The sequence below is a fragment of the Brassica napus genome, chromosome C1, assembly GCF_020379485.1.
Source record: "Brassica napus cultivar Da-Ae chromosome C1, Da-Ae, whole genome shotgun sequence".
Taxonomy (NCBI): Eukaryota; Viridiplantae; Streptophyta; class Magnoliopsida; order Brassicales; family Brassicaceae; genus Brassica; species Brassica napus.
The window spans coordinates 28,871,221-28,886,018 of record NC_063444.1 but is presented as its reverse complement, the minus strand read 5'-3'; the positions used below and the strand labels follow the sequence as shown (position 1 = coordinate 28,886,018).

Sequence of the window (14,798 nt, the reverse complement as noted above, 5' to 3'; positions counted from 1 at the left end):
GAAGACGTCCTGTCCAAAGCCTCGGCAGAGGTAAAATGGGAGGAAGATGTCGCCAGTCGCGCTACGGCGAAGCTAAAGCAAGACCTTAAGCCGGTTAGGCCAGACCAAACCGAGCGAGACGAGAAACCTTCTCAAAGACCAGCCAGGGAATCCGGGAACCGAAACCAGGGCAGATATTCGAAATGACCGATCGAGAAGGCAGAAGGGATGATAGTGTCCACGTGGCCAGACATCTCTCACCTCTCGGTCTCAAGGCCGGAGCTGATCAATGTTCAGAGGCAGATGGGCCAACAGGTCAAGTGGCCTCAGAAGATGAATGCGCCCGATTATTTCCGGAACTCTAGTCTTTGGTGCGACTTCCACCGAGACCACGCTCACAAAACGGAGGACTGCGTCACACTAATGATTGAGGTCAACAAATTGCTTAAAAAAGGACACCTGAGGGAGTTCCTTTCCGAAAAGGCCAAGAGCCATCTAAGCAAGGAGACAACGGGAAAGCCCACTGAAGTTGCTCCCGTCTCACCACCTCGACAGGACCGAGTGCGGTTCGGAAATCAGTGGTATAAGCCATGCAGCCACGATGAAGAGCACTTGGAACGCCAAGCACGACCTAGAGGCAGCCAAGCCGAAACGCCTACTCCTGGGTACTGACGAAATAAGCTTCACGGCCAAGGAGCATGAAAAGGTTCTCACCCCACATCACGACGCCCTGGTCATATCGCTCATTGTAGCAAATTTCCTGGTGTAAAGGATACTGGTAGATAATGGAAGCTCCAGCAACATCATCTTCCAGGCAGCATACAAGGATCTGGGGCTGGACGAAAGCGCTCTAACTCGGAGGATAACCCCACTCATAGGGTTCAGCGGAGAAGTCAAGCATACCGCCGAAGAGGCGACCCTCCCCGGTATACGCTGAAGGGATCAACATGTCAACCAAGTTCCTTGTCATTGAATGCGATTCATCCTACAACATGATCCTGGGACGGCCCTGGATTCACGGCATGGGAGCCATCCCTTCGACTCTTCACTAGATGGTCAAGAGTATTCTCGTTCCTGCTACCAGACTACTTTGAAGGGAAAGACCAAGGTCTTATAGCAATTATAGAGAAAACTTATGGATCATCACACCGAGGAACCGGAGGTCGAAGAAATGTACGACGTGCCATTGATCGAAGGGAACCAGACCCGACATCTCAAGGTCAGCTCCAAGCTGACCGAAAGATTAAGGAGGAGTTTAATAGACTTCCTCAGGTCTAATTCTGACTGCTTCGCTTGGTCCCATGCCCATATGCCCGGGATTGATCCGGAGATCATCATGCACAAGCTGCAGGTGGATCCCCTACATCAACCCGTCAAACAAAAGAGGAGAAAATTTTCCCCCGAAAGGGACGCAATCGTCAACGATCAAGTCAAAAGCCTGCTCGACATGGGGTTCATTCGCGAGGTACATTACCCGGAATGGCTAGCCAACGTGGTCGTAGTCAAAAAGAATAATGGTATCACTCAAATTACCCTAAGGAGTGATTTATACTCTCTTAAATAAGAGGCCGAGTTTAGTACTTAGGGATCGAATTCACAGGGAGCAAGGGAACCAAATAAATCTAATCAGATTGATTAAGCTAGTTTGATTAAATGATTAAATGTAAAGTTGCAAGTTTTGTGAGCAAGAAAATTGCTCGATTGATTTGATTGGGGTTTTGGTGGAAGGATGGTTTGCTAGACTTAGGGTTTCTTTTCAGGCAATCAAGATTATAATCCTACAGAGCGGACTGACACACGCAACCGAGTGTCAGAAGAGAAAAATGATTACATCCTATTGCGGCGCCGAACGTAGCTGTCAACAACTCTACCGAAGCACTATTTGAAGTCAGGAAGCCATAATGATGAAGTTGACGGGATGAAAGGAACAAAACCCTATAAAAAGGGGAAGGAAGAAGAAAGAAGGACACAAGAAAACCCCGTAGAAAGAGAGAGAAAAAACGGTACTAATAAAAAGGGACTATGGGCCGACGAGCTCGACGGGGTGTTATGGTCCCACCAAACGAAAGCAAGAAGGTCCACAGGACGAACTCCATTCTCCCTTTGACACAGGGTAGAGGCAATGGCCCCAGCAGAAGCTGCAGTAGCAACCGTGCGTCACTCAACAATAAGCGGCTCGACGACCACAACGTCCCTGTTGAAGAATAGTGAGATCAGTCACTGATCCGCATACAGAACTACTACCAGCAGCAAACTGCCTGGTATTACAACATGAGAGTAAAAGAAAGGCGATTTGACGAAAAAGACCTTGTCCTCCGAAAAGACTTTAAAAAAAATAATAATGGAAGACATGAAAACTAGGAGCAACCTGGGAAGGACTGTACTTAATCTACAAAATAGTTAAACCTGCAGTATACACACTCATGGAGATGGATGGAACGCCGATCCCAAGATCCTGGAATTCGGCAAACCTGAAGCGGCAATACTACTCAAGCGCCAAAAAAGATAGAAAGAGAACTACGAATGGCTTGATCCCTCCGGGGTATGTAGGCAGCGCGTGTAACGAGTCCAACTATAACTCAAAAAAAAAAAACAATCCTCCAAAACGCTTTCGAACAAAGCAGAAGTATTTCCCAATGCTTTCGAACAAAGCAGAAAAAACACAACATCGTGTTCGATTAAGAATGTGTTCCCTACGGATGCAGTGGAAAAATAATCCACGCTCTTGAACTTTGAACTTAAAAACATCAAAATAGATAAAATCTGGGCACAGTCCCGCATTATCGGAGGTTTGGTATCCATTGAATAAGCCGAGTACATCTCGCACGGATACTTTCAATTCCGATCAAAACGAGACAACGAGATAAACCTAGCCGAACCTCAACCTCAATAATATCTAAAAGCCGAGTGTATCTTGCACCATGACTATGACTAAAAACAAAAAACAAAACAAAACGAGAAAGCGAGAAAGACAACATCATTCCTAACAACTGGTCCAAAAACGACGCTATCATTCGAACAAAAGACGACAACCAACGAACGCCAGAAAGAGAACACAAGTCCTAAAACATGAGAACACCAACGCTCCAAAAAAAAATAAACAAGGGATAAAAGCTCCCGGAGGTAGCCATACAAACAAACATAAAAAGTCTTAATCCTGAGAAGAAGAAGGAAGTGAAGAAAGCACGAGGTCATCTTCATCCAATGCAGCAACATCGGTATTATCCAAAAGGTCAGTATACTCCCAAAGAGCTGTCTTGTGACGCGCCAACTTCTCCCGAGGGATTGGATACCCTCTCTGATACAAGCTTGAAGGCACGAAATGATCGCGGTCATCTGGTTCTCCATGAAAACAAGCTTCTTGACCCACTTTTGATCAGCCAAGTACTCCTTCACCCTCTCAAGACACCCCCGATATTTCACAATCTCCGCTCGAACAGCCCTTGCCACCTCCTGCGCTGCGTAATCGTCACTACTTCGCTCAAGATAAGCAATCCTTGGACCAATGCTATCCTGCTGATCGCCTACCTGAGCCCGCAAGATAGCCTCCCGACTGATCGATGCAAAAAGATCGGCCTTAAGAGAATCTGTCCTGGCAGTCGCAGACTCAATAGCAGAAGCCAACTCCTTAGCAACCACCTCGAGCTCCTTTATCTTATCATCCTGGTTTTCCTTCTCTGAAAACATGGTTTCCAACTTGGCCCTGGCCTTCTTCAAATCTTTCTCTTAAAGATAGATGAGGCAAACGGAGTGGGCCTACGACTAATCAAGAGGAGAAAAGAAGTCAAGCACCCAAAAAAAAACTCAACTAGGCAAAAAGAAAGTAGAAAAAAAAGGAAAACTTGGGCAACAGCGCGAGCCATGTCCTTGAATTCCTGAGCATGAACCAGATCGTCCACATCGGTAATATTGGTAAAAGGATTCCTCGCACAGCAATAATACTCGGCACAGGCACTCTCGTCGTTGACAAAAGGAGTATCACCATTGTAACGAAATACCCGAGCATATGGATCCTTTCGCGTCTTCTTATCAGCAGCCTCCTCGGGAAAAACATCATCGAGATGACGTTTCAAAGAAACTGAACCTCGATGACCTCCCCGACCCGATGAAGAATGAATAGCATCCGCCATAAACGAAGGTCGGTCTACCGACGGTACAGTTGTAGGAAGAGAATTACAATCATAAACAGACTGCCCTCCCAAGGGAGCAGTCGGGCTTAAAACACTTAACCTACCAACCACCCTTTCCGGCTCCACATCACGATTCGAGGGGCCGTACTTGGCCACGCCCCTGTTTCCTCCATGAGAAGAACAAACCGCGACACTATCAGGAAGATCAGCGTACGAAGGGATCTCCGATGAACTCCCCGACCAAAACTCAAGGAGTGCACGCCGCGTCACTCCGAGATGGCGTCGTGTAGGAGAATCCGATGGGGGGGGGGGTATTGATATCCCGCCCGGTGACTCGAGCGTCCGCGACTATCAGCGCCACCTCCCCAAGCGACTAAAAAGACGAACATAAAGAACCGCAATCAGGAAATTCCACAAATACTCAAAAAGCAGGAAGATATACTCACCAGCCGTTACATGGGGAACAGTACGGAAGATTCGATCCTGATCAAATTGAGACCATTGCTGCACGCCCAATCTCTATATCTTCTCCACACCAGCGGAAAAATTCCCCGGAGGAGGTAACAAGATAGGATGGCGATATGAAAGAACCCCAAAGCATGCAAGCAAAAACTTACGCGGAACGCGTAATCGACGTACGGAAAGAACGAAAAACTCACTTGGCGAAGGATTCCACACGCTCCTCAAAGCAGCGCCAGGGTCGGCAACAGAAGAAGAGTCGACCAAAACAAAGAAATAACGTTGAAACCACTCGTGCGCCTTGTTTGTGACTTGGTGTTTATATAAAAAGTATGAAAAGTCCCCGGATTCTTGCTGATGTTCGCCAACTTCTCAAAGAAACGAAGGTCGATATCGACACCGACCTCATAGCAGCCGGAGTGAACTGGGTCAAAGCAATAACTCTAGCATCGGCATACGACGTTAGTAAGAGCGGGAAAGGAAACCAATGGCAGGAGTGAGTAAAGAATGCTTCATACAAACACATCCACCCAGGAGGGGGAGTCCACGGCCTCTCATCGGCAGTCGTAATATGCATTACCAGTTCCGGTGGGAAACGACAAACCCTGGCAATCCCTTCAAGCGCCGATTCCGTTAAACGTGTAGTGATATCTACTCTCGTACCAAATTCTGTCTTTCAACAAAAACGATCACTTTTGTAACGGCCAGGTTCCTAACCCAAAAATTTCTTAAGGAGAGCCCGTTAAGACTGCAGCCCTTTAGGCTAAATGACCTAGGGTTCCCTCCTTTTTCTATAAATGAAGCTGCCTCCTCTTAATTTTTCTCTCATTCTGAAACTGGTGCGAAGCTCTGCAGAGATTTAGAGAGACTAGGAAAACCCTAGACGTCAAGCTTCTCTTTTCCTTTTCTCTCTTCTTCTCTCACGCCTCTCTCTCTCTCTCTCCCTCTCCTTTCTCTTTCCGTTGGATCTCTTCCTCTCTCCTCGCCGCGAGTCCCCCGAGAGCAAGTCGAGCCGCCGGTGGTGGTGGTGGTGGTCGTCCAAGTGGTGGTGGGGTGATCGTCCGAGTGTGGTGATGGTGGTGGCTGTGTGGTGGTGACCAGATCTCATCTCTCTCGTGTTTACTTGTTCCAGATCTGTTCAGATCTCATCCCCTTTGTCTCTTGTTCCAGATCTAGATCTAGGCTAAGGTGGAGTGTCTTGAACCCATCTTGTTCCCATGTACTGTATACTCCTTTATGTTGGAGTTAGGTTTGATTAGACCCTGTTTGGGAGTTTGGATGATAGAATATGGTTATTACTAGGTTGATAGATGAATGGATCATGATGCATAAGAACCCTCATACTTTTAAATGGGACTTAATGAACTGTCCTGTGTTGTTGTGGTGATGATTGATTGGTAATCGATACTTGTATGTTTGGATGTGTAGTCCCATGAGTGGTTTGTGATTAAAGCTAGGATGCTAGAAAGAAGTGAATGCTAAGATGATAGATGACTACTGATTGTTATTGATACTGTAAGTGAAACCTGAGTGTGATGTGTATTGTGTGTGACACCGATAACGGGTGGCGTCTAGTGAATGAGTTCAAGTACGAATCTAAGTGTAAAGGGAAGTGAATGAGAATGAGAATGGATAAGTGAAAGTGAATAAGGATGTGAAAGGATAAGTGAATGTATAAGTGAATAACGTTAAGGTTAAGCATGGGTTGGGAAATCATATAAAGTCTAGAGGGAGTATGTGGGGTAGTAGTTCTACGCTAGGCATCCATAGGAGCTGTGGTGGAATCCACAAGAATATGGAGGCACCTATAGGAGCTGTGGTGGAATCCAAAAGAATATGGGGTAGAAGTCTAGCGAGAGCTACCCACGGAGAAAAGAGAAAAGATGAGCCAGCTGCGAGAGGCGGGATATAAAAACGTGCATTGTAGAGTCCTTAGTTCATGGTCGGGTATCTGGATGTTGAAGGTGTCATAAGATTGAGTCGGTCTTGTATGTCGAGTCGGTTAAGTCTATGGTTTGACGTGTGTGACAATGAGTGAGATCATTGTACTGATTGATCGCTAGGTTGTTAGAAATGTATAGAATTGAATGTGTGGAAATAAATGATGATGATATGAAATGTTAAGATGCATCAACTGATTGTAGTGGCTAGTCAGCCCTAGTTCCAGCATAGAGTAGTATAGAATGTCATGCGGGCAGGCTGGTCTAGAGTCACTTCACTGAGTAACTTGTTGCTCATCCCTCCCTTTCCATTTCCCTGTGCGCATGACTGTAAGTAGAAGTATATGGATGTGGGTGTGATGGTATTTCAAAGAAGGTTATGCGTCCGTCGACTCTTGGGACCAGTAACGGGACACGTATGGTTGTCTAAATGAGTAGACACGTGTCCATAACGCTCTTTCGATAACCCCGGTCGGACGCCGGGGGATCGGGCCGTCACAACTTTATTCAACTGACTCATGATACGACATCAGAGGCAAAAGGGATTGCGAGTCTAATACATGAGTCCAGTTGGAAGTCGTTTGTGGTTTTATACGAGGATGCGTATGAGTGGATAGAGGGATTGCAAGTATTGACGGAGAGTTTTCAGGACAAAGAAATCCATATAGCTCGTTTTGCTTCTTTTTCACAATCGTTGGGAGAAAAGCATATAATGAACCAGCTAAGGGAGGTCAAAGACACAGGATCAACAGTTTTTGTGGTGCATATTTCTGAGATGCTCTTTTCCCGTCTCTTCCAATGGGCGGAGAAGATAGGAATGATGGAAGAAGGGTATGCTTGGATCCTCACCACGAGATCCATGACTCATTTTCGTTACTCGGAGGGTGGTGCAATCAGATCGATGGAAGGGGTTATTGGTTTTAGATCCTATACTCCAATATCCAAAGAAGTTGAGAATTTTACTTCAAGAGTGAAACAACTTTTGAGTGATGATGATACTTACATAAAGCGTTTTAGCAGCATTGGCGTCAGTGTACGGGCGCACGATATTGCTTGCATTCTAGCAACTGTAGTAGAGAAGATAAGCCGTCTGAGACGCAGGGCCGGCTTATATAGGGGGGCGAGCGGTGCGACCGCCCCGGGCCCAATCTGTTGTCCTCCTATTTCTTAATAGATAAGGGCCCGATTTTTTAAAAAAATACATGTATTTTTATATTAAAAGTAAGAAAAGGGGCCCAATTTTTTTTATATGAAAATATTTTTTTATTTCCATAGATTTATTTTTAAAAATACTTCTGGTATTTAAAAAAAAAACATATATCTATCAGATTTTTTAATGAAAAATAATAGTTTGAAAATTAAAATTTTTTTTTTGTCCCAGGGCCCATGACACTACTGAGCCGGCCCTGTGAGACGTAGAGCAACCCGTAATGGTGGATTAAACTTGAAGAAACATGATGATTCTGCCTCATCGTATGCATCAGACCTTCTAAAAACAATCGCACATAGTAGATGGTTCAAGGGTTTGAGTGGTGACTTCCAAATCATTGAAAACAGGTTTCTATCAGAGACATTTGAACTCGTGAATATTGTAGGATCTAAAGAGAGAAGGATAGGATTATGGAGTTCTGGTAGTTTTAGCAAAAGAAGATACATCACTTGGCCTGGAGGATCTGGGAAAAATAAAATCACAAGAAACCGTGTCTTGGCAGAGAAAGGTGAAAAGAAATTGCTTAGGGTTTTGGTTAGCGCATCAAATAGGGTCCCAAATCTAGTGTCGGTGCGTCCTGATCCTGAAACAGGTTTTCTTACCGTTAGTGGGTTCTGCGTAGAGGTTTTCAGAACTTGCATTTCTCCTTTTAAGTACGAGCTAGAATTTATACCTTATAATTGAAGCTATGACAATCTTGCGTATCTACTCTCTACTCAGGTTTGAATATAATGCAAAATATAGATATATATAGTTAAAATGGTGTATATATGTTTCTAATTAAGTTTTTGTGTTTGTGTCTGTTTTGCATTTGTTTTCTATTTTTACAGAAACACAAATACGATGCAGCTGTTGGTGATATAACCATCACTTCCAACAGATCTTTGTATGTTGATTTTACTATGCCTTTCACAGATATTGGTATTGGAGCCCTGACGTTAGTAAAGAAGAAAAAACAAGGCATGTGGACTTTCTTTGATCCTCTTGAAAGATCCTTGTGGCTAGCAAGTGGTGCTTTCTTCATTTTAACTGGAATAGTTGTCTGGTTGGTTGAACGGCCCGTTAATTCGGAGTTCCAGGGCTCTTGGAGACGACAACTTGGTACGATGCTATGGTTTGGATTCTCTACCATCGTGTTTGCTCACAGTAAGTATATGTTACACATTAAGTAAATGCATATAGAATATTTTACACACTAAACAAATCCACATATATATATGTGTGTTGTTGGATATGGGCCTTGACTATGGCGTGATAGTCGAAACGGTCCATTAAAAACAAAAATAAGGAAGACAGTCAAAAAAGTCCCAGAAAAACCCGCCAAGGGTCGGTCGGGTTACATGTTCGTGAGAGCGGACTGACACACGCAACCGAGTGTCAAAAGAGAAGAATGATTACATCCTATTGCGGCGCCGAAGGTAGCTGTTAACAAATCTACCGAAGCACTGTTTGAAGTCAGGAAGCCATAATGATGAAGTTGACGGAATGAAAGGAATAAAAACCTATAAAAAGGGGAAGGAAGAAGAAAGAAGGACACAAGAAAACCCCGTAGAAAGAGAGAAAAAAAATGGTACTAAAAAAAGGGACTATGGGCCGACGAGCTCGACGGGGTGTTATGGTCCCACCAAAAGAAAGCAAGAAGGTCCACAGGACGAACTCCATTCTCGCTTTGCCACAGGGTAGAGGCAATGGCCCCAGCAGAAGCCGCAGTAGCAACCGTACGTCACTGAACAATGAGCGGCTCGACGACCACAACGTCCCAGTTGAAGAAGAGAGATCAGTCACTGATCCGCATACAGAACTACTACCAGCAGCAAACAGCCTGGTATTACAACATGAGAGTAAAAGAAAGGCGATTTGACGAAAAAGACCTTGTCTTCCGAAAAGACTTAAAAAAAAATAAGAATGAAAGGCATGAAAACTAGGAGCAACCTCGGAAGGACAGTACTTAATCTCCAAAATAGTTAAACCCGAAGTATACATACTCATGGAGATGGACGGAACGCCGATCCCAAGATCCTGGAATTCGGCAAACCTGAAGCGGCAATACTACTCAAGCGCCAAAAAAAGAGAAAGAGAACTACGAATGGCTTGATCCCTCCGCGGTATGTAGGCAATGCGTGTAACGAGTCCAACTATAACTCAAAAACAAAAACAATCCTCCAAAACACTTTCGAACAAAGCAGAAGTATTTCCCAATGCTTTCGAACAAAGCAGAAAAAACACAACATCGTGTTCGATTAAAAATGTGTTCCCCATGGATGCAGTGGCAAAATAATCCACGCTCTAGAAATTCAAACTTAAAAACATCAAAATAGGGAGATAAAAGCTGGGCACAGCCCCGCATCATCGGAGGTTTGGTATCCATTGAATAAGCCGAGAACATCTTGCACGGATACTTTCAATTCCGATCAAAATGAGACAACGAGATAAACCTAGCCGAACCTCAACCTCAATAACATCTAAAAGCCGAGTGTATCTTGCACCATGACTATGACTAAAAACAAAAAAAAAAACAAAATGAGAAAGCGAGAAAGACAACATCATTCCTAACAACTGGCCCAAAAACGACGCTATCATTCGAACAAAAGACTGGCCACCAACGATCGCCAGAAAGAGAACACAAGTCTTAAAACATGGGAACACCAACGCTCCAAAAAAAAAAAAAACAAGGGATAAAAGCTCCCGGAGGTAGCCATACAAACAAACATAAAAAAGTCTTAATCCTGAGAAGAAGAAGGAAGTGAAGAAAGCACGAGGTCATCTTCATCCAATGCCGCAACATCGGTATTATCCAAAAGGTCAGTATACTCCCAAAGAGCTGTCTTGTGACGCGCCAACTTCTCCCAAGGAATTGGATACCCTCTCTGATACAAGCTTGAAGGCACAAAATCATCGCGGTCATCTGGTTCTCCATGAAAACAAGATTCTTGACCCGCTTTTGATCAGCCAAGTACTCCTTCACCCTCTCAAGACACCCCCGATATTTCACAATCTCCGCTCGAACAGCCCTTGCCACCTCCTACGCTGCGTAATCGTCACGACTTCGGTCAAGATACAAGATAAGCAATCCTTGCACCAATGCTATCCTGCGGATCGCCTACCTGAGCCCGCAAGATAGCCTCCCGACTAATCGATGCAAAAAGATCGGCCTTAAGAGAATCTGTCCTGGCAGTCGCAGTCTCAATAGCAGAAGCCAACTCCTTAGCAACCACCTCGAGCTCCTTTATCTTATCATCCTGGTTTTCCTTCTCAGAAAACATGGTTTCCAACTTGGCCCTGGCCTTATTCAAATCTTTCTTTTAAAGATATATGAGACGAACCCAGTGGGCCTACGACTAATCAAGAAGGGAAAAGAAGTCAACCACCAAAAAAAAAACTCAACTAGGCAAAAAGAAAGTAGAAGAAAAAAGGAAAACTTGGGCATCAGCGCGAGCCATGTCCTTGAATTCCTGAGCATGAACCAGATCGTCCGCATCGGGAATATTGGTAAAAGGATTCCTCGCACAGAAATAATACTCGGCACAGGCACGCTCGTCGTTGACAAAAGGAGTATCCTTTCCTCAACTTGTTCCAGCTCAACTATGCAACCTGGCGGATCGTCCAGCAATGGGCATCGATCGATATTAGGTGGGTGCTGTCGATCGATAATTGGTTGGCTGTGTCGATCGATGTCAGGTGGGTGTAGATCGATGATAAGGGGTTTTTGTCGATCGATCTCAGCAGGTTGGTGTCGATCGATGCTGGCCTTTGAAGTTTTCAGACCTCCTCTCGAAGTGTGCTGATCGTCATCAAGCTTCTTCTTCGAATTCTGATCCATATCTTCAAGCCATTCCTCCAGGTCCAAGAAGTCTTCCATAGTGACTTCCCTACTCGAATCCAAGTCTTCAAGCTTTTCTCCATCCTCCAACTCCAAGAACTCTTCTAGCTCCACGAAATCTTCTATGGTGATTTCTTTGTCTCCATCTGAGGTTGGATCACAACTTGATATATCAACGCTCTTATGGGTCGAGTCTGCAATGTCCTGAGGACAACTCGATCTTTCGGGAATTTCGAGTGGTGTCGATCGAAACCAGGAGTCTCCTTCGATCGATGCTGGGATTGTGTGGGCGATCGATTTTGAGGTGGTACCATCGATCGATGTTGAGGTCGTACCGTTGGTCGACATTGAGGTCGTACTGTCGATCGATGTTGCGGTGCTGGTGTCGATCGATGCTGAGGTCGTGTCACTAAAGTCGGCTTCTTCTACTCTGCTCAGCTCTCCAGATACATGTTGTTTATCACCCTTTACCATAATATAGCTAAGCAACTGTATCGAGATCTGATCTTCCCTCTTTATCTGCCAACTTTCAACAAGCCTGTCCCACTTATCATTCTTCTCTTTTTCTCGAGTTGCTTCAGCATCATCAAGAAATTTGTAAAGGAAGGCTCTTTCAATGTCTTCCCAGCTGGTTAGAGATCCTGGCTGTAGTTGACTGAACCAGCTGAATGCATCCCTAGAGATAGAATAGGGGAAGATCTTGTAGAGCATCTGGTATTCAGACACTTCATTCTGCTCACTCCTTGACACTAGATCCTAAAGCTCTTCGATGTGGTTTCTGGGATCTTGGTGAGGAAGACCCTGGAAGGGGTCTTGACCTACCCAATCATACCACTCTCGGCTCAGGTCAAAATCATTCATCTGAGCAACAACAATCACAGGGATCACAGCACGCTGAGCATTAATCAACTGTTCTGTGTTGTTGCGAGTGCGACCTTCTTCGTCTCTTAACATCCCATTCTCGTCAACTTCAAGTATTAGCACTTCGATCTTCTCTGTCTCCCCGCAACTGGTGTTGTTTTTCACCGGATGAACAATATTAGGATGAACAGTGCCCGAATGAAGAGTATCATGATGAATAGTGTCGGGATGAACAGTGTCGATCGACGCGGGATGAACAGTACTGATCGACGGGAGATGAACAGTGTTGATCGACTAGAGATGAACAGTGTCGATCAACCTGAGATGAATAGTGTCAAGATGAATAGTGTCGAGATGAACAGTACCGTGATGAACAGTACCGTGATGAACAACACTGTAGTGAACAGTACCATGGTGAACAGTACCGTGGTGAACAGTGTTGTCCGACACAAGTTGGATAGTGTCGTTCGATGCTTGGTTCACGTTGTCAATCGATGCTGCTTGGAGGGTGTCGATCGATTCTTCCCTCGTAGACTTATGGATCGTGCGTGAATCAGCAGGCTTCTTCTTTGAATAACCCATAAATCTTGTCTTCATTGTTGGTCCTGGTACCAAGATGTATGTACCTGAAACAGAAAAAAAAAATTATTAGTTTTTTGAACAGTAGTAAAACCTAGACTAAATCTAACTAGACAAGATCTAATGGCGATCAAAGCTCCCCGGCAACGGTGCCAAATTTGATATCACTCAAATTACCCTAAGGAGTGATTTATACTCTCTCAAATAAGAGGTCGAGTTGTAGTACTTAGGGATCGAATTCACAGGGAGCTAGAGAACCAATTAGATCTAAACAGTTTATGATTAAGCTAGGCTAATAGTTTATAAAGCAGTAAACCAGTTGAACAAGACAATTGTTGAGCTTGGCATGGAGTTGTTTGATGGAAGGATGGTTTGCTAGATCTAGGGTTTATATTCAGGAAATTAGGATTATAATGATATAGATCATAAGATGTTTGTTGGATGCACAAGAACTCAAACAATAACAATAATCTACCAGTTCTCGCATGTCTAGATTATTTATCACTGGATCTAAGATCTCAACTCTCGCATGTTGATCTGTAGAAAGTGTCGATCGACGATTCGATTGGAATGTCGATCGATACACCTTTAAGACCGTCGCTCGATACAACTTCCGAGTTGTCGATCGACGATCCTTCCAGCGAGCTTTACCGAGCAGGTTCGAACTATGTTCACTAGGTTCCTAGATCAACTCTCGTCTTTCTCTAGGAATCCTAGCACAATATGAATTATTCAGGAGATAAACCATGCTCTCGCGTGCACCTATTCATCCTAACATCATGGTTCTAGTTCACGACTCTAGAACACAAGTGCAATTCAATTGATGGACATCCTAACAACTTAGCAATCTATATTTGGGGCTAATCCATCATCCTATCTGAACCCTACACCTAACAGATGGATCTATTCAGGCATGAAGTTGTCACAGAAAATCGTAGATAAATAGATATAAAATTGCAATAGATATAAAAACCAAAGACAATGGAGTTCCAGGAGGACTATGAAGGAGTTCCTCATTTGGGTTAAAGGTCATCCAAGGGTATTCTGGTAATTTGGGGTTGCTTCTGGGCTTCAGCGGTCATAAAATATGCTCAGCCCATATTTTGGCATCACTATCGATCGACACCAATGCTGTGATATCGATCGACAGTCCTTCATCTCCTCGACACCTTCCTCTCGCGAGGCAGTCTGACCAAAAGCCGGTGGCATTGGAAAGCTAACTCAAAGCTATATCGTGTGTAAAAATATGGGCTCGATATATCAGTGGGAAGGTCTCCATCCATAGCTAGACATCTGACGCACATGTGCAGTTATGCACTCAGAAAGCTCCAAAAGACACCAAAATCACCATTTTTCTCCAAATCATCCCTGAACCTGTAAAAACTCTAAATAGACTCTATATAGTAAGAATTAGTTATTAAAACACTTATAGATCATGGCTAAAAGTGGGTAAAATCCATGGTCTATCAAGTACTACGGAACGATGGACAAGGCTGGTATTCGTATTGATTTGCAAGTAATAAAGTAGAAAGAGACGTTTTATTAGATCAAAGAGCTGGAACTACAACAGTTTTGAGTAAGAACCCTAGTTCTAGCTGCCTAGCTCTAATCTCTAAGTCTCAAAGTGTCGATCCCTTGCTCTAGGGTTTAGGCTTCCCTTATGTAGTTGTTTTAGGTTGGTTTTGGTCGGTTGGAGTAGGTTAAACTCTTCATATTCGGAAATATAGAAGGTTTTCCTTATCGAAAATTTTCCTTTTCCCAGAGGAAGTGGGTGGTCCCTGGGACCGGACCCAGAGTACTTCCTAATGGGGACCCGGGGC

General features: G+C 44.3%; 1 pseudogene; it reads left to right on the top strand.

The window, feature by feature from the left end:
- Nucleotides 1–7,013: 7,013 nt before the first annotated feature.
- Nucleotides 7,014–14,798, top strand: part of LOC106441591 — a 54,489-nt pseudogene continuing 46,704 nt past the window's right edge.